Source organism: Numida meleagris, chromosome 1 (assembly GCF_002078875.1).
Source record: "Numida meleagris isolate 19003 breed g44 Domestic line chromosome 1, NumMel1.0, whole genome shotgun sequence".
NCBI lineage: Eukaryota > Metazoa > Chordata > Aves > Galliformes > Numididae > Numida > Numida meleagris.
In genome coordinates, this window is record NC_034409.1 from 131,100,609 (window position 1) to 131,127,503 (window position 26,895).

The 26,895-nt window shown below is 44.6% G+C and overlaps 2 long non-coding RNA genes across 4 annotated transcripts; both read left to right on the plus strand.

The window, feature by feature from the left end:
* On the plus strand, positions 8,802–15,256 carry LOC110406585. Of its 2 annotated transcripts, none has more exons than XR_002443510.1 (4): positions 8,802–9,382; positions 9,801–9,913; positions 11,665–11,803; positions 12,207–15,256. It is a non-coding gene; the product is annotated as an uncharacterized LOC110406585 (long non-coding RNA). The 2 variants fall into 2 exon arrangements; XR_002443511.1 differs by having other exon boundaries at positions 12,258–15,256.
* On the plus strand, positions 25,452–26,603 carry LOC110406623. Of its 2 annotated transcripts, XR_002443533.1 has the most exons (3): positions 25,452–25,732; positions 26,010–26,203; positions 26,547–26,603. It is a non-coding gene; the product is annotated as an uncharacterized LOC110406623 (long non-coding RNA). The 2 variants fall into 2 exon arrangements; XR_002443532.1 differs by lacking the exon at positions 25,452–25,732 and having other exon boundaries at positions 25,741–26,203.

Here is a 26,895-nt window from a genome sequence, read left to right on the forward strand (position 1 = left end):
TGAGTGCAATTCACTAGCATTATCCTGTAGACTAAGTTGTGCTACAAGATTTGTGCGAGAAGAGAAGGCTGGTTGTCATGGTTTTGTGATTTTCGGTTATTGGTATTTCACATCATAACATCATGTAGTGGACATACCTAGTTCTCAGAAGAGAAGGACTACTACAGTCCCCACGGTACTTTGCTCCTTTGTTACCATTTTCCAGCCGGAGGGAAAAGATAGAAGCTCGCAGTATAAAAACTTGCAGATCACGAGACCTCGGCCCTTTTTCCGCCGTCTCTCGTCTTGGCAGCACCTCGCTCTCCAGCCGTCTTATCGTCGGTAGTAGAGTAAGGCCTACCTTGACTTTGGGACATTCTCTCTCTCTGTGTTGGATTTATCAGCTTAAATTGTAATTATATTGTATTATAGTGTGTTGTTTTGCATTCCGATATTTTATTTAGTAAATTAGTTTGTTTCTCCTCAGATTGTTGCCGCTGTTCTTTGCTCTCAGGGCCATCTCCCTACCCTTTTCCCCTTTCCCCTTTTCCCGGGACGTGGGCCCTTGGGTCCCCCGTCCCCTTTGTCACGGAATCAGGCCTAACGCCCGTAAACCGTCGACACTGGTACAGGACTGAGCCATTGCTTTAGCATCTCAGAAAGGGATCCTGCCTGCTCTGGGAGCACATTTCTCTCTGTGGTTCCCTGCCTTTCCTCCCCAGCATTCTGCTTCATAGTTTACTGGCTCCTTTACAACTCAGACTGAGAGATGCATTTGTGGGGATCATTACCCACCCACTGATACCAGGATGAGTCTGACGGCACTCAATATCTATTACTTTATGCAAGAATAATAAGGAGGAAATGACCAAACCTCCTGTAATCACAGAGGATGATTAAGCCTTAAATATCAGCGGAAACTGTTAGGAAAATCACAATGTTCTGGTGTTGCTTACTTATGGGCTTAATGGAAAGAGCAGAGGGCTCAGAGCTTCGTGCTCCTGAGGGTCGCCTCTGGGAAGCTGAGAGCCCTTGACTTGCCTTGCTTGCCTGCTCCCCAGCCCATCAGCAGGGAGATGAATACAGCACTCAGCTGAGCTCTGAGCTGTGTTATGGGAATGGTCACCAGGAAAGGTTTTCTGCTCCTGTGGCCATCATGAGGCTGAGAGTGATCTGTCTCTGGGCAATCAGAAATACTCATGCTGGACCATAGGCTTCAGCCACTGGGATCTACAGACAAAGTGAGCACTGCTCAAGAACCAGAGATTGTGCCAGTACACCCAGCAAAATCTCTACAGGGCTGCCTGGGGCTGCTGCAGATGCTCCTACGAATGCTCAGGAGGAAGAACTGGCACTGAGCATAGGACATTTTCAGCAGAGACTCAGGAACGACAAGGTGGTGGAGATGAGATGTGTTTCATTTGCTGTGCTGCCTGCTAATGCGACCCAGCAGCAGGTAACATTCTTACTAATGTGTTCAAGAAACATTTAGATATAGCATTGAGAGATGTGGTTTAGTGGGGTTATTGGTGGTGGGTGGATGGTTGGACTGGATGATCTTGTAGGTCTTTTCCAACCTAGCTAATTCTATGATTCTATGATTCTATGATTCTAATTCTGTTGCGGCTGGCAGGCGCAGAAAGTAGATCATGCAACACTTCATCAAAGTGCTCGATTGCTGCTGTGGTCCTTCTATTCAGTGAGGGCATTAGCAATTACGATTCTAGTGACATGATTTCATGTCTGGGATCTGACCTGGCTCCTTTGGTTAATAATACAGCTTCCACTGGCTGCAATATCACACTCCAGATGATGCAATGTTTAAGTAAAAATCTTCCACCTGAAAGTAGGAAGGTAACAACTCTCCTTTCTGGATAATCACTGGAGTTAGTAAGGAGATGAAAAGTATTTTAGCAAACATTTCTATTTATATTCATCTTTTTTTTCCTTCTTTGTTTTTTTCAAGTAGAGATGGAATCTCCAGGCCCTGGTAATCACAGAGGAAGCAAATGTCTTCCTTGAGAAGTTAATGGATTTAGGATGAATGTGGTTTGGCTTGTGGCATAGCATGGTGCCAGCCAGCATTGGATGAGATTGCAAACCTACCTTCAGTGTGTTTTCCAGAGTCCATTAGGTAACCTGTGTAAACAGTTTTAGGCGTTACCTTGATCTCAGGCTGCAGGCCTTGCTGCCTTGCAGCCCCAGGTGCTGAGCTGGGTGATCACTGACTCCTCTCTCCTACCCAACACCATCTACAGAACTGGGGGCCACCGGAAGGCTGCAAAGTGAAGGTTGCGTCCAATGCTGGCTGCTGAAAGGTGGTGGAGAGTTAGGGTACACATGTCAATGAAAACTTCTCCCCTCTTATCCCATGGCACCTCCTTGGAGAGTTTTCTCTGACTCCAAGCATTGCACTGCGCAGAGAGAGAGCCATGAGCACCAGAGAGCTGGAGAAGCTTTCCTTATCAAAAGAGTTATTTCCAACCCACAAAGAGGAGTATTTTCTGCTGTAGCATATCCCAGTGAGCTCACAGTGCTTTCTGAAATCTGTTTTTCTGGGTAGAGTCCTGTGGGAAGAATATGCAAGTTCCTCTGCCTCAGCTCTGCAGTTTTATTACAGCTCAGTCAAAATGCTGAGGTGCCAATTCTCTTCCATTTTTTTTGCTAATTCTTAAAGGAAATGTCTTAATTGTGTAGAAGAATGTGCAAGTGTAACATATGACTTATTATCAAGAACCCATTTTTTTATGCACTGTAAAACTCCATCTGTCCTGTCATCTGGAGTTGGCTACTTCTCTTGTAACACACAAATGCAGATCAAGAATAATAAGTTTTAAATATCCAGTGCATTAACCAAAGAAGGGTCTGATTTTATTTGACAGAAAGGATTGGAATAGCAGTTTCTGTGCTCTCAACGTCAATAAGGGGATTACACAGGAGTTTCTGATCCTGACATCAGGTAATTTAACCCCCAAATTTGTGAGGGTCTGTGGCCATATCTTACAGGTTGCAAGGATTTTTGTTCCCTTTGGAGAGAAAATGGCTTATTGTTCCCTATCTGCTGCTGATAACGAAGGGGTGTTAACATGTAAAGCCACTCCTTGGCAGAAGCTGCTGTCAGCATCTTGACATCTGTAACCTCCTCTAAGGCATATGACGCAGATGCGGCCTGGCCTGTCTTCTAGTCACCAACCAGCCATGCACGGGGCCCAAGTCTGCACTCTGCGCTTCACACAGCCTCAGCGTGGGCCTGGCCCACGTGCTGCTGTGGGAGATAACACGTCTCTGTTACTCTTAATTACTTCTAACATTGTATTTTTAGCAATGCAAATTCTTTTATTGCACGCAGGTTTTGATCAGTCATTAAAGGTTAGGATGACTTAGATAAGTGAAGGAGCAAAGTGTGCACTGGGTAATTAAGGCTTTGATTCAGCAAAACCAAGCAGCTCTACATATTTCTAGCTGAAGTTAAAGCCTGAGCTTATCCTTAAATAAACTGAACAGTTGTATTCTCAGTCATGCATGTTGTATGGATTAGGCCTTACTCAAAGAAAGGAAAGCAAAGCTCATCACTTAAAACATGGCCTCTTGTGTTCTTTCCAGCAAACTTGTGGTGTGGTGATGAGAGTGAGGCAGTCAGTAGTGCCTGCAGGAAGCAAGCAGGATAGCAAAGGCCTTTGAAGAAATAAGAAGTGTTTCGCTTGGTTTTTTTTTTCCATATGATGTTAGTGTGTAAAACTAAGTGCTGGTGTTAAACAACAATATTCAGCCTTGAATCTGATCATCTCCCACAAAATTCAGATAACATTTTTAAGAATGGGATCAAAAACTTCAGAAAATAATTTAATTAGGAAGTGGTTTAATGGATATTTGTCACTGATTTTATGCATGAGCAGATTCAGCTCTATAGTCATTAATAATAGGGATCTCTAAGAAGCCCTATGGGATAATAATAGGACTAAGCATAAATATATGTCTTAGATTTTTAGTAGGACTTTACATAGAGTGAAATGTGCTTTGATACTCAGAGAGCAAAAACATGCTCTTATTTTCACAGAATCGTAGACTCATTTGAGTTGGAAGGGACCCTTAAAAGTCATCTAGCCCAACTAGAGTCCTGCAGCCAGCGGGTCAGATCCAGTCACTGGGCTGTTACCCTCATGTTGGTTGACTTGACCAAATCTACTTTGGGAGGGGTGCAGGGGACAGAGTATCCTCCTGGAGCCATGTTGCTGTCATTGAATAGCTCTGATAATGCACAGAAGTTCCGGCATACAGAGGTGACATGCAAGGGATCCAACCAGCCAGGTGTGTCTGCACATTTAATAAACATATGCAGAAAAACAAGCTACTGGCAGGAAAGTGATGTAGATAGTATAAATACTTTTCCCTAGAAGGCTAAATATAGAAAAGAAAGATTCCAGTGCTGGCAAGGAGAAATGCATCCTCTTTCTCCAAAATGAAGCAAGGATGCATTGTGCATAAATGGCGTGAATTCCCAGACAGATCCAAAAAGGAAAATTGATGAGGGTGTACGGAAGGACACTCTAAGGAAGCAGAATAGGGAACAGCCGTCAACTTCCACTGATATTCAAGCCAAGCAAACACATCTCCATGCCTTGCTGAACAGTGGGGTTTCCTGGGACAATCCCAACCACCCAGGAGAATGTAAAAGGCAGTCCCACTTCTAAAGGCAATAATGTTATTGCCACACAACAATACAGCGAGCATTTGCAGGCATAAAAGAAAGGCAAATTGAACTAAAGACGAGTATATAAGTAAGCACCCAGTCCAACAAAACCATGAATGCAGGCAGTCTCCGGTGTGGGGGGGACCAGTGCTCCTCATCTGCCCCTGGATTAAGAGCAGCAGGGATTTGTAATCCAGTGTAACTCTCGCAGTGTCTGCCTGCCAGGGTCAGCTGAGGACTGCAGTGGCTGGGAAGCACGGCTGACATCGCCAGGGTAATTCCTCCTTCCTCCTCCCCGCCATCACTCCAGCCAGCGGTGAGCACAGTCCAGGCAGGTCTGCACGCATCCAGCCGTGCGTGTTTTGGGAGGTTAACCCAGGAATGTGATTTGTGAAGGGAATGCATCAGAATTTGTGGCACTCCAGAAGTCCTTGTCTCTCTATGAAAGCTGTGACCTGCCACAACCCCTTCCTTTTGCTGCTGTCAGCTTACCGAGTGCGGCTGTCTCCTCAGCTGAACTGACACCGTTCTGTCAGATTTGGGGCTGTTTGATCACGTAGTCGAGTGTCCTCAGGACGTGCCTAAAGATTGCTCTTTATTCACGACTCAAAGGCTTTCAGGAGGAAAAAGCATGCATTTGAGGCACTATCGTGGGTAGTTACTATTATTATTATTGTTATTATTATTATTGCTATTATTGACCTGCTAATTACAGGCCTGTTGGTCTCACTTCAGTACCTGGTAAAATTATGGAGAAGATTATTCTGGGAGTAGTTGAAAAACACCTGAAAGACAAGGGAAAGTCCTGTTTAATAAACTTAATTTCCTTTTATGACAAAGTTACCCACTTAGCTGACCAAGAAAACCAGTAGACATAACCTTTTGGATGTCAGAAAAGCTTTTGATACTGTTTCTCATAGTACCCTTCCGGACAAAATATCCAGCGTACAGATGGACAAAAACATAATGTGATGAATGAACAACTGGCTGACAGGTTGGGTTCAAAGGGTTATAGTCAATGGGGTTACATAAGGCTGTGCTCTGGCAGCCTAAAGGGCCAGCCATACCCTGCTGAGCTCCGGCCCAGCACTGCCAGGCTACAAAGATGGTGAAGGCTCTAGAGGGGAAGATGTGTGAGGAGCGGCTGAGGCCTCTCTGTGTGCTCAGCCCAGTGCAGAGGAGCTGAGGGGAGGCCTCATGGCGGCTGCAGCTCCTCACAGGGAGCGGAGGGGCAGCGCTGAGCTCTGCTCTCTGGTCACGGTGACAGGGCCCGAGGGAACGGCATGGAGCTGTCAGGGGAGGGGCAGCTGGGGGTTAGGGAAAGGTTCTGCACCAGGGGGAAGTGGGCATGGAACAGGCTGCCCAGGGCAGTGGGCACAGCCCCAAGTGCCAGAGTCCAAGGAGCATTTGGACAGTGCTCTCAGACATAGGGTTTGGATTTTGGTTGGTGCTGTGTGGAACCAGGAGCTGGACTTTGTGAGTTCCTACCAACTCAGGATATTCCACGATTCTACGGATCCTATTAAATCTGGGTTATTTTTGATGAAGTTAAAAACTTGTTATAAACTCAAACAGAAATTGGATTTGATCAGTTGGCCCACATCACGCATGCATGTTTGAGGAAGTTTCCAAGTGCAACAGCATCACTACAAAGGGAAATAAAAGCAGCAAAGAAGTTTCCATATGGAGGAGTAGCAATCATGAAAAAGAAACAAAATGCATCTTCCAAATTTTAAAATAAGATCAGTGCTATTGCTAATATATGAGTTCAACATAGCAGGGATTTTTTTTTTCTCATATTGAGAATAAATGGATAACTGTGGTTCCAAATCCCATCTTTCCCTTACAGGAAACATCCACCTCATATAGGACTGCCACAACACATTGAGGAAGTTTGCAGCTCAAAATCTGCCTCCACTCATTTGATTTGCTTTTACATTTCCTCCTTTCTGCCAATGCTACCGTGCTGCACGGAATGAAAGAGCTAATTTAACATGGCGTTCAGCTGTGCGCTGCCTGCAGAGCCTGTGGGAATGGTTTCATAGGGGTGCTCTGTGGAGGTGAGCCAAAATTAAGGCAAAATTGTATGCTGCAGCACAGATTCAACATGGTTTTCTACCTTCTAGCAGCCAATTTGAGGGTGCAGCTGCTAGAATTGCACAGGTGAAATTGATGGAGGTACCTCAGATGCTCCGGAATAAATTTTCCAGTGTTATTTTCCTAGTCTGCCCTTTCTCCCCTCCAAAAGGAATCAGCAAATGCCATGCTGCAGCTCACCACCACAGCGCACAGCTGTCAGGAGCAGTTTTCCTACAGGCACAGGGTTGCAGGCAGTGCTTTCATTTTGAGAAAAACAGAAGCGTTTAGATGGTAGAGAGACCTTGGCACCGGCTGCCTAGCTTATCCTTTTGCAGGTAGATGATCCTACTCTGCTTGGACAAAAGAAAAGCATAAATCCTCATCATTTTGTATCTTGCTACCTGCACTCTAGTTTTTGCCCCCTGCGGCTGTCCCAGCTCTTATCTTGGGTACATCTTCTTTGCAAAAGGAAAAGGCATCAGGAATGACTGTCAAAACACAACAGAGTTTTGCCTGCAGGAAGATGAGTGCTGCAACCCACAGCCTGAACGCTATGTAAAATACCAGTTAAAATAGAATTGTTTGGATAAAATAAAGCTCAACGTTTTCCTAAAGCCTGATGTTATTTACAAATAAACAGTCCCTGAATGAAAAACCTTGGGTACATATGATTTGTAAAATGACAAAAAAAGTCAAATGATCACACAGTCTTATTTTTTTACAGAGATTTTTTGGCTTGTTCACTGTCCCGAGTATTAAATAGTACCTCTGAGCTTCTGAATGTTATCAACAACTACTGTTTCCTTGACAAAGCCATAAGAGAGAAATAAATCTCATAAAGAGATTGCTAGGCAGCTGTTTGTTAATGGCTAAATGCTTGCAAGTGTTACACAGTATTATCTCTGTGTTCATGCAGCTCAGCACTTGACTAGGAATCAGGGGATGCGAGCTGAGTTTTTCCAGACCACCTGGCTGCATAGCAAATTTTGGTACATTTACCAGTGTCAGATCCCTCTCTAAATGAGCTATACCACCTCCACCACCACGCAAAACCCAAATCCTTCTGCATCAAGGAAGAAAAAGTCTCATGACCCTTAGCTAATAATATGCAAGTGCCTTTCTGTGTAATAAATGAATAAATTTTATTTGACCTAAAACTCTGTATGCCTACCATGGAAAGATGGTACACAGTTTCTACAGTCATGAAATTGATCTTCCTACATATGAAAGAGTATAATAGGGCATCTAATTTTTTTTTTTTTTTTTGGTAGCACACAAGGAAAATGCTTACAGAGCTTTGGCAACACCAGTTGCCCAGTGGGACCGGGCAGGAGTGCAGATGTAGATGCACTCGTGCTGGTTAACTGCAGCATCCTACAAATGCATGGGGACAGCGGGGCACTCTGAAGGCCATCTGGGAAGGTATCCCCAGAAGCACCAGCGCTGCTGGCAGCCAGTCACCCTCACCACGCACTGTGGAGCAGAGCAGACCCATGCCTGTAGGGGATGGCTCACCTTGGGGCACTCTGGGCAGCCCAGCTGCAGTCCCACCATCACCTCGCTCTGCGTCACTGCCGCCTCGTGTGAGCTGAAAGCACTTGTCAACCCGCAGCCGGAGATGCTAGATGACAGGTCACTGCCTGGGGCTCAGCTTCTCCATCGCTCCACACTGACCCAAGCCTGCACTGCTGCCAGTGGGGCTGCGTGTCCCTGCTCCATCCCTGGCTGCAGCACCAGCGCGTGGGTGGCCAGCAGGGACCTCCATGCAGACACACTCCTGTTCACTGTGCAGCCCTCCTTCACTGGCAAAGAGGACCTGGGAGATAACATGGCCAGCCACACAGCACAGTTGTTCATGATCATGAAACTGCCCAAATGAAGGTGGTAGCTCTCCTTGTTAATCTAGTGATGACCTGCTAGATTGGGATGCTCTGCTTGTGGATGATGTGAATTCCCCTCTCCAGCAAATTTTACAAGCAGGCTATACAAATTTCTCTTAAGAAAGACAAATGGTTAAAACAATGGACTGGAGGGTCTACCTAAATTGGAGCTGACCCTATCTTGGTACTAGAGGCAAGTCTGGGTGTCTCACCTGGGATGCTGGGGTCCAATTAAATCTTCGTAGAAGTAAACAGGCAATGAAATCACTGCACAAGCAACTGTGGGAGCGTTACTGTTCCCTTAAAAGCATAGCTGCAAGAGAAGACTTAAAGCAGATTTGGGTTAATCAAGTGAAGCTATGCCAGTCTCATGCTTGACATATGCATGCACTCAGGCATGACTCACCCTTCAAACAATGATTCATCATTAGTTTTTCTTATTTTGTGTGTCTTTTGTCCATCCTTGTTACAGTCTCTTGCCACTGTCTCACAAGTGCAGTGATGGTTAAAACAACATTAAAATTAGACTTTTAATTGGGTCTTCACTGCAGCACATGCGGTGAGGGCAGAGAGGCTGCGTGCCTGTTGCTCTGATGAGAAAGGGGGAAGTGAGCTGCAGCTGATGGCTTTAAATTGGGTAAAGGGAGAAGGAAAGGGGCCAGGTCAGCTGTGAGAGAGTTCATTCTGGAAGGGCAACGTTGTCAAGCAATGTGATACTATGTTCTGTTACTACATAAGGAGCTGCAGCAGTCTGGTGAGCTTGAGAGGAGTACTGGAGTATTACTGGCTAAAAACCTCAGAATTTTGCATCAGCACAAATTTGAGAGGCTAAGTGCCACATTCTCTGCCTCTGTGGTGCCCAAGAGTGTGCCTGGTATGACAGCATTAGGTAGTTTGAAGCATTTGGCTTATTCCTTCCTTGGTGCAGCACAGTGTACAGCCTCCTGTGCTGTCCATGCCAGGTTGGATCAAGGAGCCTTCCAGGGAGCTGGTGAGAGGCTGTGCTGCCAGCAAGCAGGTCTTTAGAGCCACTTTATTGCCTAAAAAAGAAATTACTCTCCGCCAAATTGCTCAGTGTTCAATTGTTCTCCACGTGACATTCAGTGATAGTAAACAGAATAGGCTTCTACATCTCAAATAGTGAGAACTGAGGAAAATTATTCTTTTTTCAGGTAGGCCTTGCAGCATAGTGTTTTAACAATTTGTTCTTTGAGAACTGAAATGTGACCAGAAGATTGAGGATCTCTGCATGGAAAGAAAGTCTCTTCTCATTTCAAGCATCCAGGTCTGTTTGTGTAAGCAGAGGGTAAGAGTTTACAGTGGATTACAGGTCATCATTTGTAATGGCATTTGCTCTTAAACGGTTACCAGCTTTATTATCTGTACCCATTAAAAGCGGATTTGAAGGAAGGGATATTAACAGCAATGCCAGACTGTACATATGTTTCATTTCATACTGTAGAGGTCTAAAGAGAGAAATGAGCTCAGCAATAAGTTTCTATAAATCCAACTTTTACATTCAGTATTTTGAAACTGTGTTACTTGCTCTGTTTCCCTTTGTTCCACCTGCTATCTTTTTCTACTTCATTTTCCTTTGCTCTCTGTGCCTCTTTTGTATGTCAAGCTTGTAATGTATTTAACGCATTTCTTAGATTCTAGTACTTTTCCCTCTTTAGAGTCAGCCCGCTCTCATCTCTCTTTCTCTGCAAGGAAGTCTTCTCTTTCTGATTGTGTCTTTCTTTAGCTCCTTGTTCCCCATTTCTTCCCTATTTAATGCATTGCTAAGACTTCTCTTTTCTTCCCTTTGTTAAATGTCTCTCTTAAGGCACTGCTCCTCATCTCATCCCCATCTGCACTCGCTCCCTCATTTACCTGCTCTTTCAAATGCTCAGGGCTTCTCCCCTTTGTTCTCAGCTTTCCATCCCTTCCACTCCTCACCTCTCCTTGTTCTGTCCTCACCAGAGCCTCTTCTTCCCCCCCCCTTTTCACTCTCCTCTTCAGCATTGCATACACTTTTCTGCCTACTTTTTTTTCACCTCTCAAGAAGACGATCAAAGTCTGAACACTCTTCCTGACTTCCCAGGGACTATTCAGGAATACATCTCTCTTTCCAGAAGACCCCAAAAAGGGAAAAGCAGGAGTGTTGGCGGGATCTTCTTTGTATTACTTGAGACCTTGGAGGAGGATAAAAAACTTTTGTGGTCTGCAGGGTTTCTTCTCTAGGTCTGTGGTCTGCCAGTGTGAGCAAGGTCACGAGCTTTGCTGAGCTGATCCTGTATCCTGCAAGAACACCCCTCTCCACCAGCCTTGGTAGAGGCTTTCCTTGGCCATCTCCTTCATACTTCCTAGCTATAGGGGACACATAGCATGGCCACCTCCCATTGAGCAGTGTTGGCAACCCACAGGGATTCCTTTTCTCCTGTCACTCTTTCAGTACCACAGTGCATGTGCAGCTGCCCTCAAATGGGGACCAAGCCACTGCAGGTCCAATATTTTGGTCACTCCCAACATCTCTTCCAGACTTTGGTCCATCTCTGTCTGCAGGATGCTGGCGGAAATCCAAGCTCCACAGGTCCAAGTCCTTTCTTCAGAGTGGAGATAAGGAGAGAGAGACCTCTGCTTGCCTTGTGTTTCTGTAGAATCATAGAATCACAGAACCTGGCCTTGAGCACCTCCAGGGATAGGACACCCACAGCTTCTCTGGGCAGCCTGTGCCAGGGCCTCACCGCCCTCTCAGTGAAGAATTTCTTCATAATGCCTAAACTAAAGCTACCCTCTTTCAGTTTAAAACCATTACCTCCTGTCTTGTCATTACACTGCTTGAGAGAGCTGAGGTTTTGAAACAAAACTAGAAGGTGTGTGGGTGGTTAGGACCTGGGAAGCAGGTACTGGTTCTTGCTCTTTGCATTGTGCAGGACATAGGGCATTGACAAAGTTTTGAAATGTTTCTGCAGCAGTAAAAGTTAAAGTAGTAATAATTGGGAAAGCAATTATTTATCACTGCCACATTGCTGAAGAAGTTAATCACCCTGAAAGCATCAAAAGGGACTGAAGAGCAGGAGGGGCAGAAGACTGAAGGAGGACATGAGAAGAGAGGCAGACGAGGAGGATTCTCACAGGCGCTGTCAGAAGGCCCTCAGACCCTGTGCTGCCCAGCCTAGGAGAGCCAACACATGTAAGTAAAGACCAAGCAATTATTGCAGGACTGAGTCAAGTGTGCCGTGAAATTTAATTAAGGCCAGCAGTCTCTAGTGCCTAGTGGGGCCTGGAGAGAGCCCTGTCACTGTCTGTGCAAGCCGGCCGTTCATCACTGGTGTCCCGGCACATGCAGCCCATTAGAAGCGGCTGGGAACGCTCTTGTCCCCTCAGCGGTTTTCTGTCAGGCCTAGTGCAAATATTACAAATTAAGCAGAAACACGCAGCAGGGTTCCCTGCAGACTCCTAATTAGCCATCGTGTGGTGGCATTTCTGATCCAACTGTCTGCTTGTTGTGATGGGGCATGCCTGTGACAGGCCATTCATGGGGTGCTGCTGGCGTGGTGGGTGCCATTTCAAATGAATCTTACAGTATTTTTCAGCCCCACTGGGGCTGCCCACATCTGTGCTCCTCTTCCTGTGTCTGTATCCAGTCCCAAGGCAGGCTGGAGGGCAGAGGGTGCTCCAGCCAACACCGAGACGAGAGAGCAGAAGGATGGGTCAGAAAGCTGAAGGAGAGAAGCCAGGTTCTTCAGAGTCCTCTTGACTTACAGGATCAATATTTGTATAATATTCATGTCAAAGGACTAAATATTTGTTATGGGACTAAATATTTCAGTGCTGCTCTAGTGACTACGCCAGCCTTCAGCGCCCGGGGCTGCTGGTAATGAGCTGGAGTCACACACCATGCTGAATTATTATTGCTAACACGTATGGATGCAGCCTCGTACCTGATGAATGACACCTGCTGTGAAAACTGAGTGATGCTATTTTAAGAAGGTATTTATCTGGTATTTGGAGGGGAGCTTCAGACATATGCAATTCAGATGCATTTCTTTAGATAGGATAGCAGTCCTTGCATTATCATATTCAATGAAAGTGTGCCTACAAGTACGTCTTCTGTACATGCCGCATGTGTGCAAAATGTGTATCCTAGATACCTAATGGCAGATCCAAGCTGTAAATAAACTGATAAGTCAAATGTGCTTTACTGAGCCCAGATCACCAAAAATTGGTAGGAGCTGGGTATGGAAAAGAGAGCAAGATTGGATCAACCATAGTAAAGTCAAGCATTATTATTTCCCTTTTGGAGATTAAAGCAATATTACAGATTTAAAACTGGATGACATTTTGAGAACTGTTTGAAAAATCATGTTACAGATTTACCAAGGCACTTTCAGCTTAAAACTGCCTTCTGGAACAGTTCTTAGTGTTTCTTTTGAAATCTGCAGGTACTTTCTCCCTTTCCCTTCCCCCTTCTTCTACTGCTGTTGCTCTTTCTAATTGTGTTCCACTGGAAAAAACAAAATGAACGGATGAAATATTTAAGGACAATATTTACAACAGAAGTTATTTATTTTATCTTTTTTTTTTTTTACTTTTCCTGACTTGCAGGTTAAAGTGGGAATTTACTGTAGGCACCACTGTGTTTGCACATCTGTCTTGCTTGATTGCTATTGATGCAGGCATTACCTGGCCAATATTTAGAGTAAGCTTGAAGTGGGATAATGCAGATGTCTTTTGTGATTTCTCATGAGACACCACTTTGTTTCATGGTAGTGTCACTTGCGCATTCTAAAGAAACCACTGAAAAAGAAAATTCCTCTCTTTCTCCCATGAAAAACAATCGAAGTTTCCAAACAGGTTTGGCTTGTCCCAGGGTTTTGTGGTGGGCACGTGCATTGCTGTCACTGGGTATGTGACTAGGGCAGTGTCCTGCTCCAGGCTGGGTCCTCAGACCTACGGCATGCAATGGGCACTACTGGGACTGCAAAATGGCAGGACCATGAACTAAAGCTAAAGCAAAGTCAAAGACTAGGCTGTTTCCTAAACTTCCCTTCCTTCTGGTTGAATTCATGGTGTCCTGTGTCCTGCTGTGGCTAGAAAGCAGTGCTTTCCCAGGCAGGTGCCTGGCTCCTAGGCTTGCTCCTGGGATCAAAGCCATAACAGCCAGGTCTGGGTAAAGCAGGTGAGCTCGTCTATTCCTCTGTCACCAACCACACCAGAGTCACTCAGCCTGTGTAAAGTAAACGTGCTGGGACAGAAGGGAGGCACTTGTGCTATGCAAGAGCAGCACACTGTTTTTTTACTACCTGGAGCTGCCTGTCTGCTCACAAGAGCAGGCAGAGTCCCTGTGCCTGCATTGAGGTCTATAGCTGCATGCTTAGACCATCTGCCTAAGCCCAAGGTGACTGCATCCCAACCAGGACACATTCAAGTCAAGGTTGGATGGGGATCTGGGCAGCCTGATCTGGTTGTTGATAACTAATGCTCTGCACAATTAAGCATTTTAATTGCGTATATGAGATGTTGAACCTGGAGCTGTTTCCAGACCAGGTCATGCTTTGAAAAACTGTAAGGAAGATGAGTGCTTCAGGAAGGCATTTTGTTTGAAAAGACTCATTTCCCCATCCCACTCAATGCTTATTGGATAATATAGCATGTCCTAAAAGAAAGGGTTCAATGAAAAGCTGTGTTTCCCTGACAGACTGAACACATGCACGGCGCTAGCAGTCATGCGGGAACCCAGAGGTTGAGATCCTGCATTTTTCTTCAGACACAATAAAGAATCTACTCTAAAGTAAATAGAGTTCTCTGTAATTTATGCTACATTTATTGGTACTAATTTCTCATGCTCATCTATCAATTTCCAATTTCCTCTCAGTAATCTGAATTCAATTTTCCGTTCATATTCCTGTTGATGGTTGAAATTCTCTCTCGTAAGTCCTGCTCAGCAGATCTATTGAATACTTAAGAAGTATTTACTGTAGAATTAATCTGAAATTCTCCTAGTTAATTTCCCCGGATTGTGTCAAGCAATGTGCGAACAGAGAAACAATAGAAATAGATTATCTTCCTCCTTATTTTATGACTGAACAGCACACTTAACTACCAAAATGACCTAAAATAAGTAGACTTCTCTCAGCATATTACAAAAGCCATGTACACCCTCTATCTAGAACTGCAAGTTAATGACCATTAGAGTTCTGTATTTAGTTATGGCTGTATTAAAAACTGCTGTTAAACATGACATCCTGTGATGACTGGAATACTTGTTAGATCTTTAATTTTATGTGAAATGTATAGACGAGATTCATCTAAGCTAGGGGTTGGCAATATCCATTTACAAATATTTCTATTTTAAAATGCATATGTTTCATTCCTGAGGATGAAAACTGAAGATGCCACTAGTAATGCATTTGGCTTGAGGGTATTTTGTGAATGGGTAAGGATTTCATACCTTGGATATCATGTAATTAAAACAAATGGAAAAAAAATATTCTGGTCATCCTACATCTCATTGTTTCACAGGAACTGACAAATTTCTGTACTAAGAATGTATGACCAAATCAAAGGACTCCATTGGGGGAAAATCTATTATTAGATCTCGGAAAATCTTTTTTTTTCCCAAGATATTTTATATTCAATAGGGATGTCTTCCTGCAGTGAGCTCTCCCTCAAGTTCCTGCAGCTGATTCTCATACACAGTAATGTCACTTAAAGCTTTTGCAACTCATTATAAACAACATTTGTTCTAGCAGAGACAGAATATGATAGACATCCATAAAATCAGAAAAGCAGTGGGGAAGGTGAGTCTGAAATGAAACATCACTACACTTCAGTGTTTCTCGTGATGCTAGAACAAGACAGCTCTGAGAAATACATTTGAAGCAGACAAAGGAATACCTATTTCACACATGAAATTTTAGTTCTAAGGTTTGGTGTTACAACAGTAGATCCTGAATTTCTCATCCTGAAGAAACACGTGTTGAGGAGGTTCAAGGGATGGACAGATTCCAAAAGAGTTTGAATGGTTTCATGGAGGAGAGGGGCAATAGGGACACTACACAAAATTGCCTGGATGTGTTTTCCAACTCACAAAGCGTCCAAACTGCTGATTGCTGGGAGTAGAGAGGGCACAGAAGGGAAGGGATCACTCCCTCTAAAACTACTTCCTAATTGTCTGTATTGAAAATAGGGTGTGAGGTTAGATGGACTTTGACCCTGCCTAATGCAGACTTCTTAAACCACTATGATACGTGTCAGTGGCAACCAGCCCCATTATTTAAGGAAGACTGTTTCAGGATCATATTCTTTGGATGGCACATTCAGGTATTCTTTAGCATATTTAATTTTAGTTCTTGGGAGTCTGGAAGTTCAAATACATTTCGTCTATATGAAGCATATTCTGAAGCGATTTATTCTGTTTTGAGACCTGTCACTTCAATGTTCAGTCTTGACAGTATGAGAAGTTCTGCACTGAAGTAATGCACACAGAACAGAAGGCCAGACACCTGCCCAGACAAGTTTGACCTAATAAGCCCTTCAGAGAGGGATTTAGCTGCTGATACAGATGCCTAAATTTAGGGCACTGCAGTAAAGATATCTGTACACAAGCTACATGTTTAAACTTCCATTACAGACAGGGGAAATTTGGTCAATAGATAATGGTTTAAAGGAGAATTCATAGTGTTATAAAGTAAACTCCAACATTTTCTTAGCTGGATTACCTCAGGCTCAACTGACCATATTCTTTAGATCTCCAGTGATGACAGCAGAAGCTCAGACACCAAGCTGGCTTGTGGAGGCCAAAATTTGGAGTAGCTTAATGGCAGATGGACTCATTCACAATTTCAGTTAAACCTTACAGAGTTGTAAATAATTAATCTGTGCTGGATGGATTTGGAATATTCAGGTGACCCAGATCTCCCTCACACCAATCAATGCATGTTCCTTCTGTGAAAGGAATGATTATTTCATAGAATCATAGAATCATAGAATGACCTGGGTTGAAAAGGACCTCAAAGATCATCAAGTCTCAACCTCCCTGCTAAGTGCAAGGTTGCCAACCACTAGACCAGGCTGCCCAGAGCCACATCCAGTCTGGCCTTGAACGCCTCCAGGGATGGGGCATCCACAACCTCCCTGGGCAACCTGTTCCAGTGCGTCACCACCCTCTGTGTGAAAAATTTCCTCCTAATATCTAACCTAAATCTCCCCTGTCTCAACTTAAAACCATTCCCCCTTGTCCTATCACTATCTACCTTCACAAAAAATCTATCCCCCTCCTGTTTATACGCTCCCTTCAAGTATTGGAAGGCCACAATGAGGTCTCCCCGGAGCCTTCTCTTCTCCAAACTAAACAAGCCCAGTTCCAAACTAAACAAGCCCAGTTATTTCAGGAGAGCCTGGTGCTTTATGACATATACAGTTCATTGGATATCTTCTGTAACATCAGCTAGCAGCCTAGGCTAAAATTGCCCTTCTTGGTCAACAGAGGAACTGCACCTTGGCATGTGAAAGCTTGAACCAAAATGAACAACCAAGTGAGTTCTTGAGATTTGCATGATAGTCTTTTTTTGATTATTTTTAGAAGATTTTTAAAATAGTAGATATTTTCTCTCTGAAAGGCTATGGCTATGTCTACATGACAACCTGCAGTTTCCAAAAGGCTTGAAGTCATTGAAAGTCTCAAGAAGTGCTTAAAACTTGTCTTGCAGCTTTGATATCTGCTTCTGTGGGGATGTGGGTGAAATATGTAGGACAGGAGTGTGACTTTGTGGGGCCATTTGAATGGAGAAAGCTATCAGGGCTTTAGGCTGTGATCACAGCTCTCACCTGTTGTGCTGTGTTTACACCATGCTCAGCCTTTGCAGCAACACTTGTGAAAACAAAGTAATCCCCCTGTGCGTGATAAGGTGCATCATCAAAGACAAGAGAACTGAAAACAAACCTGAATATATCCATGAGGATGTACCCTATCTGATTTGGATTATTAAACCAAAAAATACTCACAAAGCAGCTCTTGAATGCATCGCTCCCAGAGCAGGATTACAGAAGCAGTTTGGCTCCTTGTGCTCTATCCCATCACACAGGAGGGGCTGCTGAGCACTCCGTCTTTCTTTAGCAGCCAAAGACCAGAACTAGGCTTTATGTAATTCGGCTGTCCTACATTTATCTCTACCTGGCAACGGCTTTGCCGTGCTGGCTGTGTGCTGCACGTTTTGTACTTCATCTGTAGCAGCTTTCTCTTTGCATTTAGATCTGAGAACATAACAATGTCAGATCTTCTGCTTAAGATCTAACTGAATGGAGTTGATGTCATCTCATTTCCTTCCCCTAAACCACATGGCATCACTTTGCCTTTGTCTCAGATGTCGGCTCTTTGTCCTCATCCTTAAGTCCCAGCACAATTTGTCTTTCTCATTTCTTGACGATTCATCATTGATGCTGATTTGGCAATCAGTGTTTTAAAGAGGTGAGGTAAAAATCTGAGATGCGGGGAGGTGAAGTGACTTGCCAGAGGCAGAAAGGCAGCTCCCTGAATGTCAGCCTTACGCTCAAATCTCACCAAAGTGCTCACATAACTAAGGCACACTGAATCCCTGCAAACCTTAACACATACCTCCCACCACCTCTCTGCACCTCATCCTGGGTGCTTGTTCTCTCCCTCTCTCCATACTCCATTCCAGACATCTTCTGGTGGCCTCTTCATCCTCACTGCATTCCTTGCCAATACATCATCCATACCCTTCTCTCTACCTGCGTTTCCAAGAACTCCCTTCCCTACTGGCATAGAGCGACCCCATGTCATCTTTCCATGTCCATCTTGTACTGTTGCAGTTGTACAACACACACAGATTTCTGTTTGAATAGCAAACTTCTACTCAGCTTCCACTGTGAATAGCAGCTGCCTAGGGCAGGAGTGCTCACAGAAAAGATCTTTGCTTTCTCTCTTTCAAAAAATAATCAAAGAAAGGGAAAAGTCAAAAGCTCATCGTGCTGCAAAGAAATGTCTGCATAGCCACAGAAAACCTTCAAATATAGAAAACAAGATAGAGCGGCAGGAGTAGAAAATTTTCAGATCAAAGGTTTAGAAAATGTGAAGTTCTGTTTGTGTGATGTAGAGCCAGAGCTGTTTGCTCTTCTCAGGAGCAGAAAACAGGCCGGTACACTCCTGCCAATGCCATGGTGCCATCAGCATTTGAAAGCTGAATGCAACTCCTGCTTGTTGCAAGAGTTAGGGCAAGGATTACTTCAAATGAAATGAAGCTTTCTGGCTATTTCACTCACTCCTCTAAAGCAGGTGGGGATACTTAGGCCTAACTTTGGGGAGGCATTTTAAGGTAGAGATTCAATTCTGCCTACAGCACTGTGGGTCCCCTTGGGTCAAATCCTCATCAGAGCATTTCCATCAATTTTTTACAGGCTTTGGTTTCACCAGGTAGAAACTGAGATGTGCTCACCTTCACGCTGCTGGACACGTGGTGTGGTTTTGGTGGATTGTTTGGTAAAGCCCACTGAGAAATATGTATCCCTGGAAGGAGGAGAGGCAAGACTGAGATGGGTTAGATCACTGCTGCTGGTTTTCTATAGCATCATGTCAGTATTACTTGATAGCACCAGCTGTGGAACATTAAGTAATATACCTAGCAAGGACTGCAAAATGAAAATGAAACCAGATGATTATGATATTTACAACAGTTTTCAAGCAATGCAAACATCTGACTACATCTTTAAGGGTGAGGAAGATATTTTTAAACAAACATGCTTCCTTCCCGCAAGTAATGGATTGCAATAGCAACTGGTAGAAAAGCTCAGCTGTTATTTTAGTTTTCTTCATAGCTTCATGGCTTTTCACTCTAACAAAAACATTTAAAAGAAGGTAGCACCTTCTGTTGTAGGGAATTTGTCAACATTTATTATTATTATTATTATTATTATTATTATTATTATTATTATTATTATTATTATTATTATTTTAGCCTATATTTATTTTCAGAACTTTAAAACATTTTGAAACATTTCCTCTTGCTGTCCAAACTTTCTCTGATGGATTCCCCATTCCCCTTTCATAATGGTTATTTTTTTTGTGTGCAAAACTTAGATATAGCCTCTCCAGAAATTTTGGAAGTTACAATTGATACGAAAACATTTTCTCCCTAGCAATAATATATTAGCTATAATACTATTTCCATAAAGCTAAATATGTAGATAAGTTAATGCAAATTTTTTATTATTTTACATTGGATTCAGCAAGGTTATTGAAAAAAAATGTAAATGGAAAAAAATTATTGAGCTCATGTAACTGAAATTTGCCATGAATTTGAGATCTTAAAGATTCAAGAGCCACTGTAACACATTAGCAATTACTAAAGAAGGAAAAGAGAGTAAAATGGAGAACACCATCATGCAGCGGCAAAGATTTAGTGTTTGCCCACTTGGATTGCCTGTCAAATACTATGTGCGATCCTCATTCTCTCTTTCAAGGAGATGGGAAAAACATTCAGAGAAGAGCAGAAAGGATCATCGGAAACATGGAGAAGTTTCCATACAAGGAGCAAAGAAGCAGCCTTTGAATTTTCAGCTTGGAAAAGAGTTGATGGAGAGGGGCTATGACATGGGTCTAGAAGGCCATGAACAGCATAATGAAGGTAAAGAGGAACTGAGTATTCTCTTTCTCTCCCAACATGAGAATGAAGAGACACCAAATAAAGATAGCAGGTTCAAAATGAGCAAAACCAGATGGCTCTTCATAAAGTGTACAGTTAAGCAGTGAGGTTCTCTGCAGGAAGATGTTGCCCATAGTGGTTACACAGGCATAAGGAGAGCTTCAGAGAATAAACTGTTGATGGCTGAGAGAGCACTCCAGGGAAGCGCATGATTGTGCTATTCTTACTCACTTCCTCACACATCTCTTTCTGGTCACAGACAGAGGCAGAATACTTTGGTCTGGCCCTGCATAGTTGTTCTTATTTTCATAATTGCTTCCTGATAGAGCTATCTACGTTCCTTTCTTTGACCCAGATAGGAATAGGATTGCTATTACAGATATGTCTGTTTGTAAAAAGGTGCTGATGTCAATGATTTGCTGAAATACACTCAGCAAATCTAATCAGCAGACTGCTTTGGCATTGAGAACAGGAAAAGATTATAAGAGTCTTAGGAACAAGAGAGTAATTCAGTTTTAGGGTCAATTTTAGGGTCTTGCAGTAACTGACACTGCAATAACACAGTCTGTGAAACTCTTGTATCAAAAAGAAAAAATCTTCTGTGTGAAACTAAGTTCTGTTCAGTGCAGATGATGGACTGCTGTCCTCTTCACTCCATTCTGGCAGAAATATGTACTTGACCAATGTTAGCATCAAGAAGTGTGAGACTCAGTCCTCATCTGAATCACACAGGTGCAGACTTCCCTGCAGAGACCCACCTCCAACACAGAGCCCTTTGGAAAACATTTTGCTGTATTTAGCATTTCATTAAAAGCGTTGTGTAAAATGAATTCTCCGTTACTCTGTGCTGTTCATCTGCATGTAATACCAATAGTAATTGATTTTCTGATGGTGCATGAACTGCTAATATAAAACCTCTGCAAAAGGCTTACAGGTGAAATCCATTTTCCCTGCAAACAGCCTACGTAATCTGGTTTTACACATTTAAAGGACCTGCGAGGGCAACAGGCCTGGCACCCTAGTTCTTGCCTCACGCTATGAGGTGAGGTCGGCACCTGTCCTGCTTCCTCGCACCCTCCCCAGTGGACATGGCCCTGACCAGGCCCGGCTACCACCTCACCCTCAGCCCCTCCATCTCCCAGACATGTTTTTTCAATATGAAGTTACTAACACAACCCCTCACAGGCAGCTCTGTTAACTGCATATTCTTCCACTTAGACAAGAGAAACAAAAGGCGCTGTGTGTTTGTGTCCACACACGCAGCTGTGTTTGTGTCTGGCTGGGAACAGCCCGGCCTGATGCAGCTCCCGCTTCCAGTTGTCAATGGGAGCGCTTTGGCGGGGTGGCGGGCCCACATCTGTGCGTGATTATTGCGCGACGTCACGATCAAGCCCTGCCTGTTTCTCTGCGAAAACAGCTGAGGGCAAATATTGCCTACAGGATCTGCTGATGCAGGAACACTGCAATTACTTCTGAAATCTAACCTAATTACAGTTGCAGAAGAATTCTCTCCATCCTCTCTGGCTCATTTACAACTCTCCCACATTCTCCTTTATGTCTCCTTTCTTTGAGTCAATATTTACCTCCATAACTCTCTGTTCCTCTGCTCCCTCCTCCCTGTAGTGCTCTGTGCGAGCAGAGCAGCACAGCCTCCCCCACCAGCCTACACCGGTGGCGAACAAGGCTCCAAGGGGTCAGAGTTAAATCTTTGACTTCACAAAAGCAACAGAACCACCTCACAAGATTTGGCATTAGGGAAATTGTTTGCTAGGGTTGTGTTTGCTGTTCAGCACTATCCCAGAGTACTCACAGTGAAAGCAGAACTGCAGATGGCATGAGTACCACAAAGAGAAGCTGACGGAGACAAAAAAAAAAAGGAACAGGCCACAGACAAGCCCATTGCCACTGACAAAATAGAAAACAAATCAACTTTTTACATGGCCTGATAGTGTAGGACGAGGGGGAATGGCTTTAAACTAAAAGAGAGGAGATTTAGATTAGATGTTAGGAGGATATTCTTCACTCAGAGGCAGTAAGGCCCAGGCCCAGGTTGCCCGAAGAAGTGAGTGCCCCATCCCTGGAGGTGCTCAAGGCCAGGTTGGACAGGGTCCTGGGCAGCCTGAGCTGGTGGGGGGCAGCTGAAGGTTTTTAAAATCAAGATCAACATGCTTTAGGTTGACAGTATGGCACCTGACCAGATGCACTCAGGAAATTTTGCACCCTGGAGGTGCAGAAGGTCAAAATCAGTGGTCATGATAGTCATTTATCATATATAAGAGAAGATAATGAGAAAGATCTCCGTGCATATGCTACAAGCATCCTGGAGCAAAATCTTCTGAGCTAATGTTTTTAAGTTAAGCTTCTAAATTCAGGTATACACATTTTCTCGATACTTTTTGAAAATCATAGATGGTAATACTTATATGCAAGACCAAATCCATATGCCCCAAAGTTTGAAGACTTTTGTATTATTTCAGTTAATTACATAACTTTCACATGTAATTTTTCAATAGTTTTACTAATCCGTGTTAAATATTTTGAGCTGAAGGTAGGTGCAAGAGCAGGGTGCTGCAGAGGATAAATGAAAGCTGAGAAGAACTTGAAAGAGCAAGCATGGTGTTAAGCAGTGTACCAACAAGGCTGTGAGCAAGAGCAGTAATCAGAAAAAAAGAGAGGGAGCAAGTAACAAAGAATTTGGAAACAGTATTCAGAATCCTGAGCTGAGATAGCTACAGGCCTAAGCTATCTCCTCCTGAAGGCAGTAGAGTGAGTGATCAGGCTGCTGCTGTAAGGAGAAGGGCAATCATAGCTATACCTTCCTAGAGCTTCTGGGAGAGGTAGAAGTCTTTTGAAACCTGCCAAGAATTAAAATACTTGTACGGATCCACAGATCCATTAATGTCATTGCTTTCTTTAGTCAAGGTAAAACCAAAGATGCTGTGTTTGCACTGTGGCTTCTCCCAGCTGTTCTTAATTCAGTTGTGGCGCTGCAACCCTTCATTATCTTCTGTCTCACTGAGACTTCCAGAGAAAAATAGTTCTTTTACTGCTGGATTTCAGTTTGAAACTCATTTTCTTGAACATCTCTCGAAGCTAACCAAGCTTTAGCAGCCTGATTTCAGCTCAGAGCCTTTCTCCCAGGTACAGTCAGGGCATAGTTCCTTGTTCACATTAACCAATGCTGTCCCGCTGGACCAAGACTTTGCTCTGATGTGTGTTCCCATCCCAGCACGAGTGAGCATAATGCCATGGCTGGCAGGAACGAAGGCCAACCAGAGGGTAAGGGGACCATCTTGTCTGTCCCACACTGGAGATGATTATTTCCACAGCCTTGAGGTTGGACTCTCTGGGCTGGTGCACATATTGCCCTGCAGCAGCTGAGTGCATATGTTTAGTTCATGCTGCAGAACAGTTTTGATTCACAGGAAGGCTGCAAATGTTCAGCCACAAGATTGCTGAGCAGTGGTAGGCTTTAGGACTTTCTATACAACCAGCAACAATTTCTACCCTTCCAGACATGAAATCTATTCAAGGTTTAGTCACTAATTTTTCAGCGCTTCTTCCTGCCTCCTCCCAGCATTAGCCACTTAAGGAAAACCTGCACACCCTCTTATGAATAAGCTGAAGAATTAAACCCTCAGGTAGGCTGTAAATAAGGCTAAGTTCTTCCAAGAAGACCCTTTGGAATAGATAATTTTTTTTCCTTCAAAATAAACCAGGCTAAGCTAAGTTTCAATCAATGCGTTGGCTCTTATTTTGTAATAACCATGCAGGAAAACAGGCAGCTGGGTTTCCTAGCTGCACAGAGCTGGGGATCCATCAAACATCCTCCTTGAGCACTTGGGGCAGCTCTGGCAGGATGCATTTGGCACCCATTTCTCTGTGGCACCTGGTTCAGGGGCGTGTTGCCAGGTGATAACTATGCCTCTCCCTCTCCCGGGAACCTGTAAACTGCAGAATGAGAGATAGTGCTGGTCCTCTAAAGACTGCTTCTCTCTGCAGAAATCTCTGCAAGAACTGGTTACAGAAGTGTGTTGCACAGGGAAGCAGCTCCCCACATCTGTCTGTCCTGACCATTAATTAAGGCAAGGGTAATATTAATCAAATTAATCCTTGCTCATCTCCTTCTTACTTGTAAATGTCAGAAAATAGCACCATATTCCATGTAAATTGGTCTTTTCTTGGAGGATCCTTTCTTCTTTTCCACCATTCCCCCTCTCCCACAGTGACTGTGGCACCATTCACACCGATTAGAGGAAGATTATTTGGGGGCCCCCTATTTCCTTCTACACAACCAGCAACCCAAAAGTAGGCTCCATGTGTAGATCATTGGAGCAGTGACGTCTTGGGGCTGGCTGCTGCCCCTGTGGCCCCCACCTTGGGAGGCACCTATCTGGTGGGTGGCTGTCCATTGCTATCTCTGGTGCATCTTTTCTGGGCTGCCAAGGTTGGCCAGCTATTTTAGTTGAAACAAAGGGATTGCAACTTGGGATCGCAGGCTCCTGATGGCTGAGAAGCAGTTTACCAGTATTTTGTGATTATGAAATGATTTCATTCTTAAAATTGAATACTGGGCTCTTTCCCCAATGTTCTTATACGTGGCACCCAGTGGAGTCCCTTGGTTGGCTTCCAAACCAAACACAGCAGCGATAGCATCCAGTTATTTTCCATTAGTGCTGGATGGGAGGAAGGTCCACGGACTTGGAGAAGTTGTTGTTTCACAACAGGCTCAGGTACGTGCTGGGAAAACCCTGCCATGCCTTCAGCCAACCTGCTGGAGGTGGCCGTAATTCGAGTACACATCGGTAACCTAGGGGATGAATGAAGAAATAAACCTTAGCCAGCTTCCCTTCCCCATCTGTGCAGTGAAGGCACTACAAATTCATGGGGAATGCATTAAAACACAGCACAGGCACAGTTTGGCATGCATGTCCCAGTGCTGCCTTTCCCACTGTGGTACTGTCCTCAGGGCGCTCCCTTTCTCATCTTTGGAGATCGTTTTGGAGCAGGGTTTTGGAATGTTTTCAACAAGACCAAAACATCACCTCGTGTGGTATGTAGACCTGGGAAGGCCCTTTTCTTTACCCTTACAAGGCTTGAAGATTATGTGTTATACTTCATTGTGCAACACAAGAGAAATACCTCCAGAACAGCAATCCCTTTTATTCCACTCCCCATGTATCCGATGCTTTATTCCCTCGGGTGCTATTTGTTTGCCAAAGGATTGTTTAACCACTGTTTGACAATTTCCAAATGGGAAAAACTGCTGGGTTTCATCCAGCGGAAGGGAGGAGCTTTGCAAAGTTTTCTGTTTAATCTTGGTTAAAAGTAAACAACTTTACCCTTTCAGAATTAGTCATGCCTGCTGGAGAAAGGATGGTGTGGAGGCACTCAGCAGAAGAGTGTGACAGTTTCCTGTGATAATTCCCATGTGCGTTGAGGATTGTAGGCACCAGGTATGGTGGTAGGGGGACAGGGGGAGCAGGGCTTGGAAGTGCTCCCCTGCCCAGCTCCTGTGTCCCCTGGCTGTGCTCCTAGCTGCTGGGATAAGGAGCGAGGAAGAGTGCTTCCCAGCTCCAGCACACTCCTTACCTCTGGCTGGATACTTTTCAGGAGGAGAATTAGGAAAAAAAATAGAAAGAAAGAAAGGAAAAAAAAGAAAAGAAATGATGCAAAGAGAGGAATAAAAAGAATGACCTACTTTGAAAAAAAAATAGAGCTCTCTCTCTCAAGGTTTTGCTCTAATTGCCGGTGCGGCGTTGCATAACCACATCGGGACTCACTGCCTGTGCCTGGCGAGGCCGGGACCTGCTCCGAGCTCGTGAGGTGTTTCCTGCGGGCGGGGGATGTCCCCGGCCGCCGAGTGAAGCCGAGCTGGGCTGCATCTGGAGGCTGCCCCGCCGGGGGTCCCATGGCACGGTCCTAGGGTCAGAGATACGGGGATGTAGGGATGTGGGAATACGGGGATGTGGAGATCTAAGGATATGGGGATATGTGGATATGGAGACGTAAGGATGGGGGGATGTAGGGATATAGGGAGATGGGGATATAGGGATGTAGGGGTGTAGAGCTATAGGGACATGCGGATACAGGGATATGGGATATAGGGGCGGCCGGGAGTGCGGCGCGGGGATGCCGCTCCGGACCTGTACAGCAGCCCGCGCGCCGGGTTTGCTTGAGGCGCTGTGAAGCCATCCCTGATTCGAGGCTGGTTTTTTTGGTTGAGGTTTTATTTTTTTTTCCCTGCTTCCCCTTTCGTTCTCTTACCAGCTTCTCCTTTTCTTGGATCCACGCCTGTCTCCTCCCACAGAACGAGAGAGAGAGAGAAAAAAGGTCACGTATGTTTGGAAAAATATGTAGGTCAGTGGAACATTCCCTGCACTTGTGCAAACGGAGCCGGGGCGGGAGAGCTCCTCCGCAGCCCTCTCGCTGCCCACCTCCCGGCCCGGCCCTCCCCGAAGCCCGGGCGCTCGGCGGCGGGGAGGGGGCAGCCAGAAGCCGGGGTCCCTCTCCCCTTCCCTGACCCATTTCGCGTGCCCGGCCGCGGGCTCCGAGCTCCGGGGAAGGCGGGCGGGCGGCGGAGGAAGCCGGCGCGGGCGATCGGCCGCCTCCAGCCTCC